Source organism: Engystomops pustulosus, chromosome 2 (genome assembly GCF_040894005.1).
Source record: "Engystomops pustulosus chromosome 2, aEngPut4.maternal, whole genome shotgun sequence".
NCBI lineage: Eukaryota > Metazoa > Chordata > Amphibia > Anura > Leptodactylidae > Engystomops > Engystomops pustulosus.
In genome coordinates, this window is record NC_092412.1 from 194,537,083 (window position 1) to 194,561,215 (window position 24,133).

General features: G+C 41.3%; 2 long non-coding RNA genes across 2 annotated transcripts in view; one reads left to right on the forward strand and one right to left on the reverse strand.

Annotated features, from left to right (window-relative positions):
• Nucleotides 1-9,909, forward strand: part of LOC140119071 (uncharacterized) — a 36,035-nt gene extending 26,126 nt beyond the window's left edge. Inside the window, exons 2-3 of the long non-coding RNA XR_011853318.1 lie at nucleotides 7,989-8,098; nucleotides 9,821-9,909. This is a non-coding gene — a long non-coding RNA (uncharacterized lncRNA). The remainder of the gene's footprint in view (nucleotides 1-7,988; nucleotides 8,099-9,820) is intronic.
• On the reverse strand, nucleotides 4,905-23,649 carry LOC140119070 (uncharacterized). Its single transcript, XR_011853317.1, has 6 exons — nucleotides 23,416-23,649; nucleotides 22,823-22,866; nucleotides 15,923-16,026; nucleotides 9,795-9,892; nucleotides 7,869-7,945; nucleotides 4,905-5,091 (listed from the first exon to the last, which is right to left on the reverse strand). It is a non-coding gene; the product is annotated as an uncharacterized lncRNA (long non-coding RNA).
• Between the last annotated feature and the right edge of the window lie 484 nt (nucleotides 23,650-24,133).

Below are 24,133 nucleotides of genomic sequence, written 5' to 3' on the forward strand. Positions count from 1 at the left end.
GACTTCATATGTGGTTTTCAGTACGTCATAGGGTGAGCTGACCATATTTGTATTGTTTTCCGTTTGCCTATTTTCTTCATCCTTCAACTATATTTGGTATGACTGTAATTGTATTGATCCTCTGTTCACATTATTTACTGTATGTTGCATGGTAAAGTGCTTTTAAAAACTACAATTTGCCCTTCAGAAAACATGACCTAATACTGCTATAGTGACAGAAATATAAAAAAGCTATAGCTTGCACTAAGGTGCAAAACAGGAGAAGCAACATGTTGAAGAAAGTACGGCACTCACCCACTTATTAGAAAAGTGCAACGTCCTTTATTCAGGTGAAGAAGCATAAAATCACATGCAGGGATAAGCAAGTCTTTGCAACGGGGCCGTTTCGCGCTCAGTGGCGCTTTCAATGGCCAATGATGCCACACTACTGGCCTGGGCAGGACAGCTTCTCTATTGCAAACTCTGCAAGTTGCAGCCACACATCAAGTTTGGCTGCCCAGTAGTCCAGGGGATCCTCCACCTGGGGTGGTAGAGTTCTGTCCAAGTAGGCCACCACCAGCTGTCTGTTCCATGTCCTGCTGCTGGTGGTGGCTACCCTACTCACCAGTTTGGTGAAGGAAGCTGCTCATTTAGGACTCCAGACTTAAGCTGCTGCTGATGGAGCTGCCATTGCTCCTACCCCGTCATCTCCCCACAGCAGCCGTGGCAGTAGTACGTGAGCGATGACTGCCAGGAATCTCCTGGTCAAATCTGACAGAGGATGGACAATCGCGCACAAAGGCAGCAACCAACTGTCTGCACAGTATTTCTCTATAGTACGCCAGTTGTTACTCCCTCTCGGCAGCTGGAATAAAGTCACCCATTTTGACACCAGTAGTGAGGGTCCAAGTGGGTGGGGAGCCAAAAGTCATCCCTATGCCAGATGTTGACTATTCGGATGTCCCTAGTTAGGCAAAGCAGCATGCCGTGGGCCCTCTGCGCAAGTGACTCTGAGGGACTCCCGGCCTCTATCTCCACTGTATAATGCCATGGTGCTTCTGGGTCATCTGCCTCGTCTTCTACCTTCTCCAGATGCTCCTGCTCCTCTTCTCCTGTCACCATAACCTCCTGTGCCACTCTACACATCTCTACTTTCCTGCCTACTGCATGAAGCAGCGGATGTCTGCCCACCTTTTCACTTCCACCTCACTGGGCTCGCTGTAAAGTGGCGCTGAGCCCAGACCACCTGAGCCCAGATCTCTGGCTGAGGGAAAAGATCAGGAGGACAGGTGGTTGAGGACAGGTGAGGGCCGCTGAACTGCTCCTGTGCCATGCCAGCTAAGTGTTGTATCTGACAAACCCACGGACTCTAGGCTGGGGTTGTCAGATGTTATTTGGGAGGAAGTGGATGACCTAGTCAACCAATCGACAACCTTTTGGTTGTTGATCAACACACCGCCCCTAGATGACAATGGCAGTTCTGGCCTCACAGAGTCACCCCTGCTGCAATGTCCCCTTACTGTGCTGTGACTTCTGCCTGCAGCACCTCTCTGACATAGTGGTTAATCAACTACATGGATTTGACACGTATCGCTTGCTCTCAACTTTACTAACAAAAAACATTTTAAATTTGCGGTATACAGATACCCCAAAACGGACACCCTGTAATCTGAACAAAAATCACTCCAGAAACTATGTGGATTTTACACAGAGGTCTTGCTAGTAACTTCAGCAACAAAAAAGAGTTGCAATTTGGGGTATACAGATTTGCTGAAATGGACACCCTAGGATTGGAGCAGAAATCAGTACAAACAGCTAGACGCTGGAAACAGCATATGCAGTGTCTAATGCCGAGATCGGAAACGGCCGTCTGTTTTTATAGGGCTGTGTGACATCACATAAGCCTGCCAGTTGATGATTGGCTTACAGGTCTGCATATGTCATCGAGGGTGTTCCTTTCTTCTTCCCAGAGTTCTCTGCCTCATGTAACACGTTGTGCACATGCCCATTTTGCTAATAAAGGGGGGGAAAACTTTGTTCCCACGAATCACCGTAAACTTCGTATTCGTGACGAATTAAAGTCTTCCTGATATTCGGAATGGATTCCACTTTGTTCAAATCGATTCACCCATCTCTAGTCAGAATTCCACTCTTACCATTATGGTTGGCAAAAAGTTATACATGGCCAGAAGCTTTAAAGGGGTTTTCTGGGAATTACATTTTTGTTATCACCCACAATTGAAGCAACAAATGGAATAAAGGAAATGGGCCATATTTACAGTGAGGCAAACAGTGCAGCGGTCAACAAATTCATGAAGACCAGTTTTTTTCTGCTGTACTCTGTTCAATGGGGTGCACCACATTCCTTTCAGACTTGCCACCATAAATGTCGTGCATAGTGCAAATGTGCACCAGAACGCCCACTTATGTGCACAGTACTTTCGGAAACGCATCATTAATACATGTGCAAGCCAGTTAATAAATCTGGACCAATATGTCATGGCATCACACATGGCTAAAAATTTGTAACAAAAAAACAAGAATTGTTGTTTTCATTTCATCCTCTGATGGAATTTAAAAAAGGTGAAAAGTGTACCCCAAAATGATGCAATTAAAAAACCATTGACATTGGTGACAAAATAAAAAAGTTTACATTTAGAACGCAATGCAAAAAAAAATTGTATAATGGTCCTCAGCATGTGCAATGGATTCCTTCGGGATACAAGGAGTGTGTAGATCAAGGAAAAAAATACTTCCCTGTGTACTTACTCATGGATAAACAGGGTAGCGCTCAAAACACCATATGTGAACTGGTAGTTACACCAGGACCAATGTTTTTATTGTTATTCAAATTTTGCAGCCATGCCCCAGATTTGATGGAAATAATGCAGAAGGCTGGTGCCGGCTTATTTTTTCTTTCTTGTTAAATGTCAGCGTGTACATCACAATATACTAACCTACCAAAGAAGTGAGAAGTAGAAAACTATTATCTGTATCAGTTCCTCATCATCTAGATTTAGGAAGTGGACATGGCAAACACCATTGGTGTGGAGGGGGAGACAAAATTAATTCCTAACCACAATAAGGCTTAGTGTGGGTTTGGGATTTGTAATTGTAATAGTGCAGTATGATGCAAGGAGTCCCTGTTAAACAGACATTTAACAGAAACCTACCATCAGGGAAACTATGTAACAAGGTTGCTACTATCGTACTCTTCCCCATACTGTATGTTGTCATTAAAGAAAAACTTACATATTTATGAAAATTCTCGTCTGCGCCTACTTGGACATGGAGCCGATCCTGGCTATCAGTTTGTCCCCGCCATGCTCTTCCCTTCTTTATGGCATTGTTGTTGAAGCCAGAGTTCTGCACATGCAACTAGAAAGCGGCGTGGGGGCGTGCTGGTAGGTGGGATGATATCGGCTTCCCAACGAGAATTCAGAAAAGAAGATAGAAGCACAGTGGGGACGCGCTGAAAGCTGGGATTGACCAAGGATACATGAGCATAGAGTAGCCTTTACTCCTGCTCCATGGCTTGGCTACTCCACGCTCAAGTAGCCACGGACGATAATTTGCATAAATATAACATAAGTTTTTCTTAGGTTCTGCTAAACTCTTATATTAGCCACATACAGTATGGGGATGAGCTCGATAGTAGGAACCTACCATCGGATCTACCTTGCTAGGTAGATCCCTGATGGTAGGTTTCCTTTAATTACCCCCTGTCAAAGCAATATGCAAAATGTGTTTCTGGGTGCTTCAGCCATGTAATCGCTCACCACCATTCATTGCTAGAAATGAACCTTTAGATTAGGGATTGTCCAAGTCTTTTTTCAGCTACCGAGCTTATGTTCCCGGTCCTTTCCTAAAGAGACCCCCTGCATGTGTACTTTTGTGGGCAGAGGACCTTCAATTTCCTTGCAGTGAACATCAGACCTATTTCCCTATGAAATGGAGATGGATTCTTGACAAAATGTATCAACAGAGCTTTGACAGACTATACACTGTATTTAATACAGCGTTGCCTTCTCTTCCGCATTGGGTAAAAAAATCTGGGGACTTGGTTTTACAATACAATGTTTACTTTTAGTACTCTGTCTTAGCCCCTTAAGGACACAGCCTGTTTGCAGGTTAAGGCTCAGCAGTCTTTTTTTTTTTTTTTAATTTGACCAGTGTCTCTTCCTGTGGTAATAACTTTTCAACACTTTAAGATACCCCTGTGATTTTGAGACTGTTTTCTCGTGAGACTTTGTAGTTTATGTTAGTAGTGTCATTTGGTGATCAATTTCTTTTTTGAGGGGTAAAATTTCAATAATTTAGTAAAAATTTGAAAAAAATGAAAATTTTCAAATGTTCTACTTTTTAGACAAAAAGTCACACCACAATTTTTTTTTTTAGAAACCTTTTGCCATGGTCTTCTTTTTATTTCCATAATTTGTTTTACGTTTCCTTTTTTTACGGATGTGAGAAGGTTTCAAGTTTTAGTAGCGACTTCTCAGATTTTCAAGAGATTGAAAAAATGCTAAATTTTTGATAACCAATACAGTTTGGAAGTGCCCTATAAAGGCTTGTGTAGTATAAACCCCCACAAGTGACACCATTTTATGAACCTAACATCTCAACCTATTCAAATCAGCATTTCAGAAGTTTGTTAACCCTTTAATTCTTTCTCTGGAAGCAAACAAAAATGGATATTATTGATTTTTTATTCTGTCACTACACAGCATATGAAACCCTTTTTCTGCCTGCATTAACCAGTTCAGCGCCTTCCTGATCTATCCTACAGTATTAATCTACATAAAATAAGAATTCTGGAACATCTAGAGATTAATGACACATTCCCAGATGGGACACAGCCACTTGGCTACGACAAGATGCATTTCTAGATATAATAACAAAAAAATATTACACAGAAGAGAGGACCTATAATTATTTTATGTGGAATAGAAGTATTTACAAAAACAGACATGTCAGGAGAAGTAACAGGTCCCTTTCCAGGTATATTGTACAACTCGTTGGATGTTACATCAATGGAAAAAGATTGCCAACAAATGATGGTCATGGTTTGATGAACCTCAAGGTTGCATATGATACCTCTTCATCTGTAATTTCCTGAAATAAAAAAGTCTAGATTCAACACAAAACAGATAATTATTATTATATAGTATTTTTTTGAAACCACAGAAACATGTCCACTTTTTTTTTCAAAAACAATTCCATCCTACTTGACTCCAGGCACGCAATTAACTCCAGGCGAATATCAGTACTCAGTACATATAGCAAGATTATAGAGTTAGTAATATCTTACTCACTAGACATAGTTTTTCACCTACATATAACACTCATACATTGTCTGCCCGGTCCATGTGCAATAAACAAATCCTTTATTCTCATTAAACAATTGAAGAGTGCTGTGTTGTCTCAAATCTAAAATCTATATCAATGTTTCTTTTGTATAGCCTTCAAGGCAGAAATATCACATGGAGTTAAAAAAAAATTTAAATAAAATTATATGGCTGCTCCTGAAGACTGAACTGAGACAAGGACGGAGTATTCTGGATATGTACTATAGCTCTGAGAAGATTACTGTGGTATCATCTTATACTTTTTATCCATGGCCTCCTTCATTCTAAAAGCAGCAATTATGATAATGAACCGGAGGGGCTCTGGGGGGGGGGGGGCCTTATCAGTGCACCTCTAAGATGCAGCTTCACAGACTCTTACACTGTGCAGGAGCACTAGTCAGATGGAAACTTAGAGATCCTGATGCCTAACAAATGTGTGTTTACACATACAGTAAGATCTTTCTCAGAATTTCCAAGCAAAATCCTTTTATATTCATCCAAATCTTATGTGTCAATGACTATGGCAAATAGCAAGATATTGTATACCTGGCACCTTTACCATTGTTCATGACTATTTCAAACAGATAGTAAGGCTTACCCAATGTTAGGTCTTTAACTTTTTATTTATGACAATAGTTTATCCCACAGTCATTTTATCTGTTAATTTACTGGTTCCTGATAGCGTCTTTGGTAGCTGACACAGCAATCACGGGTGTGCCAAACAAACATAACAATTAAAGGGGTGCTTCCGTTTCCGCAATTTAATGTTATTGTTTGTAAGAAGAGAAGTTACACAATTTTCCAATATACTTTCTGCATCAATTCCTCAAGGTTTTCAAGATTTCTGCTTGCTTTCATTTGATAGAAAGCTCATATGTTTACTTCTAGTGGACAGAATATGACCATGGTCACACATTTGCATGTCTTGTTAGCATCATAGAGAGTAATCTGAGATTTGTGTTATAACGATCTTTGCACCTGTGTGACCATGGTCAGATTTCTGTCCACTAGAAGTTAACATAGAAGCTTCCTATAGAATGACAGAGATCTAGAAAACTGTGAAGAATTAATACAGAAAGGATTTTGGAATATCATATAATATTGTATATCATACAAACAATAACATTGTTTTGCTCAAATGGGAATACCCCTTTAACCCCTTAACGCTCTGCGCCGTAGCTCTACGGCGCAGAGGTATAAGGGATGTATGAAGAGGGCTCACGGGCTGAGTCCTCTTCATACAAAGGTGGGGGTTTTTGCATTTTGCACAAAACCCCCACCGCTAATAACCGCGGTCGGTGCTTGCACCGATCGCGGCTATTAACCCCCTAAACGCCGCCGGCAAAGTCGCCGGCGGCGTTTAAAAGACGGCGGCGCGTGGGCGCCGCCATCTTTTTTTCGAACGCCACGCCCCCGAACGTCATCGGGGGGCGGCGATCAGTTGCCATGGTAGCCTCGTGTCTTCTTTTGACACGAGGCTATCTGGCAGCTGCATATTCGTTACAATGAGCCAGTGGCTCATTGTAATGAATGTGCTGCAAAAATGCCATATATTGCAATACAGAAGTATTGCAGTATATGGTAGCAGCGATCTGACTATCTAGGGTTAATGTACCCTAGATGGTCTAAAAGATAGTGAAAAAAAAAAGAAAAAAAAAAGTTTAAAAAATAAAAAAAATTAATAAAATATTAAAAGTTCAAATCACCCCCCTTTCCCTAGAACGGATATAAAACATAACAAACAGTAAAAATCACAGACATATTAGGTATCGCCGCGTCCCAAAATGCCCGATCTATCAAAATATAAAAACGGTTACGGCCGGCGGTGACCTCCGAGGCGGGAAATGGCGCCCAAATGTCCGAAATGCGACTTTTACACCTTTTTACATAACATAAAAAATGAAATAAAAAATGATCAAAATGTCGCACAGACCTCAAAATGGTAGCAATGAAAACGTCGCCTCATTTCGCAAAAAATGACCCCTCACACATCTCCGTGCGCCAAAGTATGAAAAAGTTATTAGCGTCAGAAGATGGCAAAAAAAATTTTTTCTTTTTTGTACACATTCGTTTAATTTTTGAAAATGTATTAAAACACAATAAAACCTATATAAATTTGGTATCACCGCGATCGCACCGAACCAAAGAATAAAGTAGGCATGTTATTTGGAGCGAAGAGTGAAAGTCGTAAAAACTGAGCCCACAAGAACGTGACGCACGTGCGGTTTTTTTTCAATTTTTCCACATTTGGAATTTTTTTTCAGCTTTGCAGTACATGGCATGTTAAAATAAATAACATTACGGGAAAGTAAAATTTGTTACGCACAAAATAAGCCCTCACACAGGTCTGTACACGGAAAAATGAAAAAGTTATGGATTTTTGAAGTTGGAGAGCGAGAAATGAGGCGAAAAACCCTCCGTCCTTAAGGGGTTAAGGATACACTATGGTCCTGCAGCGGCAGCAGCACCAGAGCAGCAGAAAGTGTAAAAAAGTAGAAGTTATTTATTTTACACTATTTTCCTAAACTTAAAATCAGAGCTTACCACGTGGTGACAACCAACGCCACTAGAAGATTCCTGTTCTCTACGTACGAGTCTTGTTGGTCCACACTTTCTTTTAACTTAAACGAAAAACAAATTTGATATTATTTAATTTTATTAAAGGATTGTATATGACAAGGCAGTCTCCTCCCTGGAATCTGATCAGCCTGACATCTAGATAAGAAGCCACACACCTCGACGCATGCATGAAAATATCTCCATCCTGATTAGTGGTAAGTGTATTGTAGCAGCATCTGTTTAGCTGTCTTAACCCCTTTGCGTTGCAGCCTTTTTTCGCTCATCCCTAGTGATGTTTAAACAATAATTATTAAATCAATCATTTTTAACCCCGTTACTTTACAAGTTCCCATAACTCAGTGATGGTCATTGTAAAATTCCAGAGTGTGGGCGGGGACTCTCATGATTCCTCTGTGTTATGAGATGCTGTGTGCTGACAATGTGCTTACATTATCATAGTTCATGGTTTATCTACATTTTTATTTAGCTTATGAACATTCTACTAGTAACATTCTACTTAGCTTATGAACAATCTACTAACATTCTAAATTCATGAAGGGGGGGCATTCTACTGCCCCCCTTCATCAATTTAGATGATAACCCCCTCATTATATACACTGCCCCCCTTCATGAATTGTATATAGTACCCACCATGAATTTAGATAATGACCCTCCTCATTATATACACTGCCCCCCCCCCCTTCTTGAATGGCATATACTGCCCTATTCATGAATTTAGATAATGGCCCTTCTTCATTATATACACTGCCCCTTCTCCCCATGAATTGTATATACTGCCCCCCTTCATGAATTTAGATAATCGCCCTCCCTCATTATATATACTCCCCCCTCCCCATGAATTGTATATACTGCCCCCCTTCATGAATTGCATATACTGCCAACCTTCATGAATTTAGATAATGACCCTCCCTCATTATATACAGGGCCCCTTTCTCCCCATGAATTGTATATACTGCCCCCCTTCATGAATTAAGATAATGGCCCCCCTCATTATAAACACTGCCCCCCATTTCATGAACGGTATATGCTGCCCCCTTCAAGAATTTAGATAAAGGCACCCCTTCATGAATTGTATAAAGTGCCCCCACTCATGAATTTAGAAAATGGCCTCCTCATTACACTGCCCCCCTCCTTTACCGCTCCCTTCATTAATTTAGACGATGCCCCCCTCCTTAATAACCTGTGTATACGACCCCCTTCATTAATTTGGATAAAGGCCCCCTCATTATATACACTGCCCCATTCATGGCCTGTATATACTGCCCCCCTTCATAAATTTAGATAACGACCTCCCTCATTATATACACTGTCCTCCTCCCTTCATGAATTGCATATACTGCACCCTTAATGAATTTAGATAATGGCCTCCTCATTATATACACTGCCCCCCTTCGGGACCTCTACATACTTCCTCACTTCACTTATATAAATATATTGCTCCTCCTCCCCATGAATTTTATACACTGTCCCCCTTCATGAATTTAGATAGTAGCCGCGCATCCAGGGTCAAAGTGTGATGTGTGCCAGAACCTGAAGTGCAGTTTGGAGTGATACTTGAGCAGTTGGTTATGGCCGATGAATAGGATTATATAAGGGGGATGTTTGGTATGATAAATTAGGGAACAGTAAACTGTTTTAGTTTTTGAATTTTTAATGCTGCCAAGATGGTTCACTGCAAAGGAGCCCACTGAGGCTCTGTCCCCCAGGGGTCTACTGAAACTTGGAGCCGACAGAGGCCCCTGCCATACAAATGCCAGTTCGACTCTGCATACTGCAGATGCCGAGGGGCCCCCTCGAGGTCAGGGGCCCCTGGGCATTTGCCTCCTTTTCCATGGCGTAATGCGAGGCCTGGTTATAACGATAATTAAGTAAATGATATGTTTGACATACCTTTATCTTTAATCTTTATTACACAGTAAACTATGGCACATATGAGAAGGGCAAACAATACTCCTCCAAAAAATGCTAGGACCAGTTCAACGTGACCACTGTAATGAATGATGAAAAACAGGTACATTGAACATTTTACTTACAATTTCATGATATGTATATCGAGCTCTCACATTTTATAATGCACACATTGATGGTTACCCCATATGCCCTAGTTTGGCATATTGACCTTATGGATCCATTAATAAAAAATCCATAGTACAGTCCAAAAAAGGTAATGAAGTATTTTTCTGAACATCCATGTGCTTGTACATAAGATCACACCCAGGTATGGAGACACTTTCTTTGCAAATGATAGGGCGCAAACTGTGCACAGGTCTGAAATGCAGACCTGAAATTGTTGCAAACCTTCCAACCTTCCTGGATTTAGCGCGACAATCACAGTTGTTTAGGACTTTCCTGTTCTGGGCGGCACAAGATATAGTTATGTCCGTCAATATTTGGACAGAGACAACATTTCTAACATTTTGGTACGGTACGTTACCACAATGAATTTTGAACTAAACAATTTAGATGTAGTTGAACTTAAGACTTTCAACTTTAATTCAGTGGGTTGAACAAAATGATTGCATAAACATGTGAGGATCTTAAGTTTTTGCTTTTTCACTTTTCACTCTCCACCTTCAAAAATCCATAACTTTTTTATTTTCTATGTACAGAGCTGTGTGTTGTTTTCTGCAAAACAAGCTGCATTTCATAGTGGCGGTATTTATTTATCTATGCCCTTTACTCAAAAGCAGGAAAGAAAATTCCAAATGCAGTGATATTGGTGAAAAAATGCATTTCAAAGCCTTGAAATTTAAGGCTTTCACTGTGTGCCCCAAATGACATGTCTACTTTATTCTTTGGATCAGTACGACCACGGGGATAAAAAATGTACATAGGTTTTATAAATGTTTTCAAACCTGTACAAAAGAAAATCCTTCATTTTGCCATCTTCTGGCACTAATAACTGTAAGAATGTACGAAGCTGTGGGTGGTGTCATCTTTTGCAACTTTTGATAACGTTTTCAATGCTACCACTTTGAGGAATGTACAGCATTTTGATAACTTTTAATTGAAATTTTGATAAGTGGATTGTTTTTTACTTTGGCCGCTATTTTCCGTTACGGGGTTAAATGCTGGGAATAACCGTTATTAATTTTTGATAGATCGGACATTTTGGGATACCTAACATTTTTATGATTTTTACTGTTTATATCAGTTCTGGGGAAAGGTGGGAGGGTGATTTGAATTTTTAGGGGTTTTTTTAATGTAATTTAAAAAATTTTTTTTAAAAAGGGGAGCTCAGATCCAAGCAAACATGGCAGCGTCCAAGTTTTGCCTGCTTTTTAATGCCGTCGGCCACGAGTGTTACAAGTGGGTGTTTGCTGTAATATGCAGCAAACATACACCATCTATGGGGATGGCTCAGACTGTGAGCCATTTCCAAACACCCACACCCAAAGCATGATGTAGTAACACGTCATGCGTCATTAAAGGGAACCTGTCACCAGGGACCTCATTTTCAGGGACAGGTTGCAGAAGCTCATTACAGCTGCAGTGCAAATATGCCTCTCTGCCTTTTCTAAGCATTTGCATGGAAATATAATTGTGTGTTATAAATTACCTTGCACCCTGACAGAATCCTCGGTGTAGTCCCAGGGGTTGGGCTTTGGTTTGGATGCATTTCAAAAAACAACATTTGTCTGTGTTACTCACTCCTCAGCTCTCAGCCCCCACCTTTGTGCTCCTGTACAGCTCCTCCCTCCTGCTCCCTCACAGAGCTCACTGCCTGGTGAGCTGACATCAGTGGGAGAGAGAAGAGCTGTACAGGAGCACTAAGATAGCGCTGTCTGCAGCACATACAAGTCACATGTTGTTTTTTGAAATACATCCAAACCAAAGTCAGGCCCTGTGACTTAACAGAGGATTTTGGTCAGGGTGCAAGGTAAGTTATAACACACAATTACATTGTAGTGCAAATGCTTACAAAAGGAAGAAAGACATATTTGTACTGCAAGTGTGATGGGCTTCTACAACCTGTATTTAGTAAAAATAAGGTCACTGGTGACAGGTTCCCTTTAAGGGGTTAAACACAATCCATCAAAAATAATAGGACAAATTAAACAAATGTAAATGAAATGAGAGTTTGCAATACTTAGTTAAAAACTCTTGGTTGACAATGACTGCTTGAAGTCTTAAACTCATGGACATCACCAGATGTTATGTTTCTTTTACTGCAGTGAATTTCAGTTCCCATTTGCTTGTGGGCTTTCACTTTAACAAGTGAATTGCAGCTCAACTGGGTTGAGATCAGGTGACTTTTAAGAATACTCCATTTTGCTTTAACCCCTTCTCTTACCAAAACTTGCTATTACATGTTGCTTTTTGCTGGTGCTGCAGGGGTATATGGAGAGAGCTCATAGCCAGAAACAGGCACATACAGCAGAATTTGGTTGTATAACACAGCTGACAACCACCTGTAACTGCCGCAGTCGGTGCTGGCACCGATCACGACCATAAACCAGTAGTATTGTAGTAAATATTATGAACAATCAGACCCTGCAGGGTTAAAGTACCCTAAGGGGTCTGAAATAATGTGAAAAAATAATCAACTCATGTCCATCCTTTACTGTCCTGAAAGTTAAAAGAAAATATGGACAAAAATATATGATAGTTCTAGTGTTAGCAGAAAATAATTGTATTGAGGTGATTTATGTCACTAAAAGATATAAGTAAAATTCTTGGTTAAACTGGATTCTTTGTTCGGGTTGGTATGCTGCTGGAGCATGCGCCAAAGTACCGTATATATACTGGAGTATAAACCTACCCATATTTAAGCCGATGCACCTAATTTTACCACATAAAACTGTGAAAACTTATTGACTCGAGTATAAGCCTAGGGTAGAAAATGCATTGGTCACAGCCTCCTCCCACTAATAAAATGCCCAGCAACCTCCCTCCATAAGGAATTGTCCAGCAGCCTCCCCCACTAAGGAAATGTCCAGCAACCTACCCCGCTAAGGAAATGTCCAGCAACCTACCCTGCTAAGGAAATGTCCAGCAGCAGGAGGCCACAATATGACGGGAATGGACGGCAGTGGCCACAATGTGAGATGGAGGAGAGGGGAGGGGGTAGGATTACAGAAAGTAAGTGTATTAAGTTTGGGGAGATAAATAAAAGTGGGAAAAAAGTAAAGGAAGGACAAAAAAGAGAGAATTATACATTGCTGAGCTGCCTTATGGGGTATTACATAAGTCCTTATCAGGGTTGGCCAAAGGAAGGGGGCATAAGACTATGTGTGGGTCATTAACCCCTTCCCGAGGGCCAAGCCCTCTCTATAACCGGTAAGTCTTTGCTGCATATTGTCTTTCCCGACGATCGCTGCCGGCAATGGTGCCAGAGGCTTCAAAAGGATGGCGGTGCCCATGCGGGAGTGGCAATCCGTCGCCATGGAAGACCTGAGGCCTCTTCGTTTTAACTCATTCATTACAATGTGCTATCAACACATTGTAATGAATGGGGAGTAAAATCCACATATACTGCCATACAGTAGTATGGCAGTATATGATAGGATTGATCAGACAACCTAGGGTTAAAGTACCCAAGGGAGTCTAAAAAACAGTAAAAGTAAAAATAAAAAAAGTTTAAAAAAAAAATGATAATAAAAAAACCTAAAAATTCATATCACCCCCCTTTCCCTAGAACTGATATAAATATAAATAAACAGTAAAAACCATAAACACATTAGGTATCGCCGTACCCGATCTATCAAAATATAATCATTTTTTTTACTGCGTTTTACCCCGTAGCGGAAAATAGCGCCCAAAGTTGAAAATGGCACTTTTTTGTCATTTTGAAAAATATAAAAAAAATCAATAAAAAGCGATCAAAAGATCACACAGTCCTAAAAATTATAGCAATGAAAACGCCATCAAAAGTCGCAAAAAATGACACCACCCACAGCTCCGTAAACCAAAGTATGAAAAAGTTATTGGTGCCAGAAAATGGTAAAAAAAAATTTAAAAATTTTTGTACAGGTGGTTTTAATTTTTGTAAATGTATGAAAACATTATAAAACCTATACAAATTTGGTATCCCCGTAATCACAATAACCCAAAGAATAGTGGACATGTCATTTGGGGCGTACAGTGAAAGCTGTAAAATCAAAGCCCACAAGAAAACACTGCAAATGCAATTTTTCACCATTTTCACTGCATTTGGAATTTTTTTCCCGCTTCCCAGTACACAGCATGGAATATTAAATACCGTCACTACGAAATGCAATTTGTTACGCCAAAAATAATCCATCACACAGCTCTTTATGTGGAAAAATAAAAAAGTTATAGATTTTTGAAGGTGAGGAGTGAAAAATGGAAATGAAAAAAACTAATACGGGCCAAGTCGTTAAGGTCAATATTTTACTGTTTGGGGGTGGTGCAATGGGCACAATGGCTATGGTTTAGGAAAATGGGAGGTAGACACCAGAAAGTAGAGATGAGATATTCCTAGTCCTGCTAGCCTCCCGCCCTCTCCCAACATTTCTTAGCTGCCTACTGTACTGTGGAAGCTGGGCCCCGACACTGCGGGCCCCTTGTAGCTATGCGACATCTCCAACAAGTTTTCTTCAGAAATTTGAAAAGGTTGTTGGAAAACATGTACCTTATATACTCGAGTATAAGCCTAGTTTTTCAGCACAAAAAATGTGCTGAAAAACCCTAACTCGGCTTATACTCGAGTCAAAAAAATAAATATATCTAAACTCACCTTTCCGGCGACCCCTGTATATGTTCTGTGCGATCTGTCCGGCAGTGGCGGCAGGCTATATACACTGGGGCAGGGGCTGGCAGGCTATATACACTGGGGTAGGGGCTGGCAAGCTATGTACACTGGGGCAGGGTCTGGCAGGCTATATACACTGGGGCAGGGTCTGGCAGGCTATATACACTGGGGCAGGGTCTGGCAGGCTCTATACCCCGGGGCAGGGTCTGGCAGGCTATATACACTGAGGCAGGGGCTTGCTGGCTGGCTATATACACTGGGGTGGCTGTGACCAATGCATTTCCCACCCTCGGCTTATACTCGAGTCAATAGGTTTTCCCAGTATTTTGTGGTAAAATTAGGGGCCTCGGCTTATACTCGGGTCGGCTTATACTCGAGTATATACGGTATATATTGTCCAATGATGGATTGGATGTTTAAATAAAAGTCCATTGAAGGACTGTTCCGGAAATAAGTGCATTTTTAATTATACAGCACACTCTGCTGGTAACTTATGATATGTATACACAAAGGACCATTAGGTTATCCATGAAACCTTCCAACATTAGTGATTAACCCCAGCCGCTAACAATAATTTCATATTTAAAGCCCTATTATCAACCTCAATTAGCCTTATTAAACTTTAACATCAAACACCAAGTATTTCCATCCAGCACATGGACACAATACCCGGTCATTTCAAAGGCAATGCTTCATGCATTTATTGTAGACCGCAGTCCTGTTATAAATTCCAACAAACAACAGCTTTAAGACATTAGCAACGCGTTTCAAATGCACAATGCGTCCTCCATCATGGCTACTGAACAGATAGTAAAATACATGTTCTATATGGGCTGTAATGCACCTCTCTCATTGTGGCCCCTGTTAATCCTCCCTCATTTCCCATGTGCCTATAACATACATATATCAAAATAGATCGATAAAAACATTGAAAATACTGTTCTAAGAACAATGTTTTACGACAAGTAAAACTACAAGTGTTTTATTACCTATTCAGTAGCCATGATGAAGGACGCATTGTGCGTTTGAAACTCGTTGCTAATGTCTTAAAGCTGTTTGTTTGTTGATAAAAGCATGAAGCATAAAATTACCGGGTATTGTGTCCCAGTCCAGCAAGGACTATCCTCCATGCTACAATACAGTGAACAGACTTTTAAAATATTGACTGTGTTGTGTTAAACTTTAACATAACTTTAATCACTTGCATTTAGCACTGTATTGTAGGTCATCAATACCTAAAACTTTGAAAACCTCTTTTAAAGAAAAGTTTGTGCTGCTCCTTATCCTCATTAGCTTTACATACCTGCAGTGTTCTGTACGGTCAGACAAGTGTTGTTTGAGATGAAAATGTTGGAGAGATAGTTGTTGTTGTGGTCACTATTGTGGTGGTTGACACAGTGGTTGGTTCTAAAATAAGAATAGGACAAAAAAACTATTTATCAAAAGTTTCTTTCACACTTTTTGGTAATAAAAAGTAGTTTTGTATTTTTTTTTTAAACTTTTAACTGCTAATTGCACTGTCCTTAGACATAGAAGCACTGCTAGTGTAATGCAATGTAAAGCCACAGTTATGACTTTTTAAAAAATCTCATAAAATCGCTTATTCACTCCCCTCCTGGTGTAGATGCTCCAATTTTTTATGAATTTTGCATCTTTTTGCGATTTAAAAGGAACCAAGCCACTTTAATAAATGTGATGGGCAGCGGAGCTCCATGTGATGAAAAGGATTGTCTGGTACTCAAACACGCTTTGAGGCCTATGTTTCTTGGAGGCAGTTAGATGTTTGTATTCTAGCAGAACTTGCCACAGTATGTCCTGGGAGAGAAGGTGAACATGGTGCATAATTCCCAAATTACTCCATTATAAGTCCATTATAGCATTACCCACAGTATGTCTTATTAAATGGATCCCACCTCTGGGACTGACACCAAAGACCACACCCTACAACTCTCCATCCGTTCTAACAGTTAAAGGGGTATTCTCGTCTGGGCATTAACATTCAGTTTGATAAATCTGCCATTAATAAACATTTCTTCAATTGGATGTTATTAAAAAAAATGTTCCTGTGTGAAGATAATTTTCCATAAATGTAGTGATTTTGTCCCTTAGAAATGAGATAGCTTCCTCGGATACGGCCACCTCTGCTGGAGGGATTGCACAAAGAAACAAAAGGTTTTGGTATATGAAATGTCCGGGAGTTACTGCATGTCCCACATCCGTCCTGTGGTAATGATTGCTGAATCCAGGTGGTCCGGCAGGACCCTATAGCGCAAGTCTGGCCACCGCTGCCAGAGAGTGACGTGGTCGTATCCGAGGAAGCCATCTCATTTCTAAGGGACTACATTTATGAGGAATTATCTTCACACGGGATAATTTTTTTTAATAACATCCAATTGAAGAAATGTTTAAATATGGCAGATTAATGAAACTGAATGTGAATGCCGAGACGAGAATACCCCTTTAAATCCATACTGTTTGATTTTACAGAAACAGTGTGAGGTCCCATTCACACAGGCTGTGTGCTTTGTGGCCAGATATACGCACCGATAGACATCTATGGCAACCAGGTGGCAGTACTGTTCCACACACAACGTGCCACACAGCATGCTCTATCTTCCCCGTATCAGCACCATGCAGCGCTAATTGCTATGGAAATGGGAGAGGTGAGCAGCGCCCATCCCAACTCCTCTCCAGCGTGCCAACATGTTCTTGCCCGGCCATAGCCAAAGTCAATGTGAATGTAGCCGAAGGCTAAGTTCACACAACCACTAGTGTTGTCTGTTATTTTATTCTGTGATGACAAAATAATGGACACATAAGACGAAAAATAAATGTAAGCTTTGAGACTGTGGTACTTTTGTTATATATAGTGACGACCACCACCTACTCACTCTCAGAGTACACTGTTTCTGAAACTTACAAGAAACTTAATGGGGGTCATTTACTAAGGGCCCGATTCGCGTTTTCCCGACGTGTTACCCGAATATTTCCAATTTGCGCCAATTTCCCCTGAATTGCCCAGGGATTTTGGCGCACGCGATCAGATTGTGGCGCATTGGCGCCGGCATGCACGCGACGGAAATCGGGGGGCCTGGACGAACGAAAACCCGACGGATTCGGAAAAACCGCCACATTTAAAAAAAAAATAAAAATGTGAAAATGTGTCGCGAAAATTGCACTTACCTTCACTCAGCCCGGCTCTGTGTATTCCAGTGCGTTACGATGCTTTTCAGCGCAGCAGCACCACCTGGTGGACGGCGGAGGAACTACCTTAGTGAATCCCGGCCGGACCCGAATCCAGCGCAGAGAACGCGCCGCTGGATCGCGAATGGGCCGGGTAAGTAAATCTGCCCCAATGTTTTTTTTTTATGTTTACCATAACTCCCATTTACTTCTATAAGAATTTTTTTTTAAATTCTACTTTTTTGCTCTTCTTCATTACTACTTTTTCATAAAATACAACTTTCACCAGCCTGGATTCCAGGAGGGGTTGGACACTCAGGAATGTTATCTTGGAAGATCATAGGTGTATCAGATTTGTGTCAGATATTTATGTCTTATTCTGTGAAAATGCCATAAATTTATTTAGAGAGAAACCCCTTTTGAGTTAGCACATGCAAAGAGGAGTTTCTGTGAAACATTGTGATCATCTCTAATAGCAGTACTAACTACTGACTCATTGGGGTAGATTTATCAAGCTGTCTGAAAGTCGGAATCTTTCTACTTACCCATGGCAACCAATCACAGCTCAGCTTTCATTTTACCAGGGCTCATGAATATTTTTAAGGGGAGCTGTGATTGGTTGCCATGGGCAACTAGAAATAGTCTGACTTTCAGACAGCTTGATAAATCTGCCCCATTGTGCTGCCATTACTGTCTACAATAAAAAAAAAATATCCTGGCTATATGAGATGTTTGACCAATATAATGCATGCTATTATTTATGAACACTTTGTTGAGACTTTTGTTTTCTTAAGCAAACTGTGTATGTTCTCTCAAGTATCCTTACATCATATATGTCGTCATGTCTGTCTGTAAGTGGTTCAAGTCTAAATAATTTTGAAAGGAAATTGAAGCTGTAAAGGAAATTGCAAAAAGGTTACACAAAACACATACTATTGTGAAGAACACTGTTACCCGCGCGTGTCTTCAGATAAGTTAGCAGATTTTCGGAACATCTGCAATGTGTTCTTCACTGGGTCGGAATGTTGGTCCTGCTCCAGCCTCCACTTTAGCCCCCGCTCCTCTACTCTATGCCCACTCCATTTTGCTCCAGCCCACGCTCCGCTCCTCCATGCCCGCTCCAGCCCCCGCACCGTGATGCCCGCTTCAGCCCCGCTCCTCCATGCCCGCTCCAGCCCCCGCTCCACTCCTCCTTGCCCGCTCCGTGAAGCCCGCTCCGCTCCTCTATGCCCGCTCTGTGATGCCTGCTCCAGCCCCGCTCCTCCATGCCCGTTCCAGCCCCTCCATGCCCGCTCCAGCCCCTGCTCCGCTTCTCCATGCCCTCTCCGTGATGCCCACTCCATGATGCCTGCTCCTCTCCTCTATGCCCACTCCATTTCGCTCCAGCCCCCGCTCCGTAATGCCAGCTCCGTGATGCCCGCTCCAGCCCCCGCTCCACTCCTCCTTGCCCGCTCCGTGATGCCCGCTCCGCTCCTCTATGCCCACTCCGTGATGCCTGCTCCACTCCTCCTTGCCCGCTCCAGCCCCCGCTCTGCTCCACTTCAGCCTCCGCTCCTGCATGCCTGATCCAGCGTCGGCGCTTGTGTCTTCGGCTAAGTTAGCAGATGTTCTTCACTGTGTTCTTTCAATGTGTTCTTCGCTTAAATGATCCTGTGTTCACTGTTTTAATTTTATTCTTCACTGTTCTTCACTGTCTTTTCTTAATTAAATGCTCGAGCAGGGGAAATACTCGTCCGAGCAACGAGCCGTTCCGAGTACTCTAATACTCGAACGAGCATCCAGCTCGGACGAGTGTACTTGCTCATCTCTAAAGATTACCTATTACACCCTGCTGGCCTACTGTACGATTACAGTATATGGTATAATGAATCAGGCCCCTTGGGGTTCAAAGTACAAAATATTCGGAAATGTATTCAAATAAAAACTAAAAAAATAATCATCCTATATGGTTCATGTCGCAATGGAAAATACAGTAAAATCGCTGCTTTTTCAATATTTTGCCAACCATAAGATTTTGAGTTAAAAACAGAAGGTCCTACAGTTCCCAATAGTATAAATGAAAACCTTAACTTGTTTGAAAAAAAACAGACACCTTACATAGCAACCTACATCAAAGAATAAAAAAGCTGGGGGTCATACAGAGAAATTTTGTCTTCTAATTTCCCCTTTTTGCCCTTATAATAATGAGCCTAGAACTTCATGATGGGGTTAGTCCGTCGTTACTCAGTGTTATTCTAAAGTCAGTCAGTCCACAATTTATTATGAATGCTGAGACTGGTCAATACGTAATTTGGTGTAAATAAAAATAGCAAAAATTAACATAAGAGCAGTCAGTGATGTCCCAATAGTTGCATGTCCCAATAGTTTTACTGTTGTATGTTTCTCAGAGTCTCTCACTTTTCCCAAAAAATCAAAAACAAACTTACACTAGTCATGGCAACAAATGATTGTAAAAAAAATAAAGGTACATGACTGGTTCTGTTTGAGATCTGTGTCTCAATTTTATGGAAAACTAGCTGTAGCTCCCGGCGTTGGTGTGGGGGTATTATGCAGGCATTACGCAGTTGCAATGGTAGTTTTATTATTCAGTAATTTATTTGGCTGAGAAAGTTAAAGGAGTATTCCGGGAATATGAACGTCTGATACTAAAACCCATGATGCTATAAATAAATGAATATAACAAAACTCAATGTCATTAGTCACAGAATGGAGATTAAATATATTGATTTTATGATTCACAAAATGTTATGGGCTTTCTTAAGTAGGTGGAGTTATCACCAAGATGGCTGCCACAGGAAACAACTCCCATGATCCTTTAGTTCTCAGTAACTCCTCCTACCTCTTATGCTCTGCTCCCGGTGATGATGTATCAGACTGTCCTGCTCTGTTACCATAGTAATGATGTGTAACTGCCATCACTGCACATTACCTCACTAAGATGATGTCTCACCACAACACTGGCCATAAGTGGCCAAACGTAGGGATCACATGACCTGCCTAGGCAGGTGCAGGACATGTGGTGTGGACATGTAACAAATGGCCATCTTTTGTCCTGTGTCTACTCCGTGCTGAGAAAATTAACAGACTGATTAAAGGGCCAGTAACATTTTAATTCTTCATTATAGTGTATGTCAACAGCATTTTTCTGCCAATGGGAGCAAACTACTAATTGCACATTAGCTTATATTTTAAGGACCCATTTGTATATGAATTATGCTTATTCCTGTGATACCCCTTTAATGAGTGAAATCATTTTTTTTTCTACTGGGCTGCGGGGCCCAAACTCCTCATAAGCACCTGCCTGCAGACTGCACAGGTATCTTTCTGCATTATTATGGAGTCTTCAGTAACTGCTGTGTCACCTTTAAGTAATACAAATGTTTTAGTTTAAAATAACTGAACTGAATGGCAAGGAGCATAACACTAAAGCAATGGACCAGTCTCTAAATGGGGAAAGGGTCATAAAAACCAGTCTCTTAATAGAGAGGGAGTCATGAAGACCAGTCTCTAAATGGGGAGGGGGAGGGGGGTCATAAAGAGCAGTCTCTAAGTGGGGAAATGGTCATGAAGACCAGTCTCTAAATGGGGAAAGGGTCATAAAAACCAGTCTCTTAATAGAGAGGGAGTCATGAAGACCAGTCTTTAAATGGGGAGGGGGGGGGTCATAAAGAGCAGTCTCTAAATGAGGAGAGGGCCATAAAGACCAGTCTCTAAATGAGGAGCAGGTCAAAAAGAGCAGTCTCTAAATGAGGAGAGGATCATGAGTACCAGTCTCTAAATAGTAAAGGGGTCATAGGGAACAAGCTGTGTGATGAAAGAGACCATGGAAAGCAGTCTTTGGGGTATTGCCGAGGACCTTCCTGCATTAGTAAATGAGAAACATGTCACAATATTCCATGCACATAATATAGGCCTTCCTGCAGTTTTGTAGACCTACAATAAAAGCGCATGACATTTGTGAGTATCTAAGTTTTCGGTCTATGTATAGCATTTTCGTGCAGCTACAGTTTTGTGACAAATGAACAGAGACCAAAGCAAAGTCACTTTAACATAAACAAATTCATTAAGCTGGTTAGGCGATTTCTCACAATAGAAATGACGTATTGCTATGAGACTTTCCATTTAAGAGCAAGATTTGTTGAGAAATTATTTTAGTCCCCACCCCCACCCCGCTCAGGGGTATATAGGCAAACAAATTTATTTAAGGGCCAAAAGCCACTCCAAAGACAGTCATAGAACAGTCCCAAGAAGCCTGCCTAATGCTAAATCCCCCATCGTATTTCATTGTACTGCCATCTAAGGCTGGCGCCACACGTGGCGCTTTTGTCTGCGTTTGCGAACGCAAACGCAGACAAAGTCGCGCCCACCGGGGCGGGCCTCGGCCCGATCGCATCGGCGTTTCTATGGAAACGCCTGCGATCGGGAACGAGACGCCGGCGTTTGGCGTTAAATTAACACGAAACACCGGCGGCTCGTTCCCGATCGCAGGCGTTTCCATAGAAACGCCGATGCGATCGGGCCGAGGCCCGCCCAGGTGGGCGCGACTTTGTCTGCGTTTGCGTTCGCAAACGCAGACAAAAGCGCCACGTGTGGCGCCAGGGTAAGGGTTTTAAAGAAGAAGAAGACTTCTTTGTCAGCAGCATAGAGACACCACTTTAAGGGAACCTGTCATCAGAAATTGGCAAAGCTCATGACTGGGTGGTAAAGGGAAGCGGAGTGAGTGTTCCTCCATAGGAAGCTCAGTGGCTGTGCGGCAAATCAGTCCAAAGATAGGACCTGCGCTATATTTTCTATAAGTCGCTCACTGCACCATGACCAGGTGTAGTTTTGCAGCTCAATTGAAGGTTTTTTTTTTTTTTTTTTTTAAATAGATGAATTGCAGTAGAAGTACATTGGATGAATTTTTCATGTCCCTTCTGCAGTTTTGAAAAGAGAGCCTTTTCATTTTAGTGCATTAGTATGAGCAGACTAAATCCCTGTCATTATGAGATTTGTTTGGTACAAAACTAAGGTAACTTACTTTCAGGTTTAGAAGGTGATGACCCCATTATTCTAGCTTGCCCTCTAGGAGAAAAAAGATTTTTTATCATGATATGCTTCATAATATTATGATATGCTTAATCAATATTATGATCTGCTTTATGTAAAGACTCACCTCTTTATATCTGTATAGATATATTACAGATGATAAGAAGATGCTATAGAAATGCCATGTACTGTAACCTGCTACATTGCTTCCATATATGATTCCTTAGAAAACCTAGCTGTATCTGCACTGCTTTTGTGAAGTGTTGGTGGCCCTTTTGAGGACATAGCAGGCTATAAGTATGTGATTGTGTGATCATTCTGTAATTGTGTGTATTAAGGAGTCTCATGTTATAGAAATCATTAGTACTAAGCATAACTACCGCACATTTCTTTCTTTCCATGATAGTATGCGTTCCCATCCTTATACACTTAAGAAAAGCAGTCAAAATCAAGTTTTCTTCAGGTTTCTCAAACACAAAAACCTGCAGCTGTAACTTACACAACCTGAGACCAAGTCGATAACACATTTCCAAATGTATCAGTTAGTGTATTGTACAGTACATGGTAGAATAAACACATACTTACCACTATTTCTTCTATCCAGCTGAAGCCGCAGATGTATCTTGGTAGATTAACTACTGTAATACAAGGAAATGTTCATAGAATTTGTGAAGCGTTAGAAGTGTCTGTAACCATTGTGCTTGTGAGGTCTGTAACACATGTACTTTTATCTACTTCCCAGTTTCCCACTTCTGCTTTATACCAATGACTCCAGTTATCTGTACTTGTACATACACTATGTTTTTGCACCCTTATATATGTCATCCATGTGAATGTAGCCTAAGGCCAGCATTTATATGTCCCCCATACATTGAAATGGCTTCACGGTGCACCCGTACCGTTCTGTAGCCCGTAGAAAGATATGACATGTCCTATCTTTTGACAGAATACGGCGCCGGGCTCTATGTAAAGCTATGGAGATGGGCAGGGGTGAGCGCTCTCCCCCTCGCCGATGTATGCCCACCATAATACGGTACAACGGCCATACATCATGTGAATGCAACTTAAGGACAATAAGTACAGGTAATCCCTGACTTAAAGGAAACTTACCACCACAAATCTACCTATAAAGGTAGATTGGGTGGTAGGTGGATCAATGGGACGTGAGGATAGCCCTTTTAAGGGCTAATCCTCAAGTCCCCTCACTTTTTTGATAACTTTTATTCCACATATATTTAAATTTACTTATGCGGCTACTGGGGCGTGGAGTAGCCGCATCTGAGGTTACATGAGGAGGCTACTC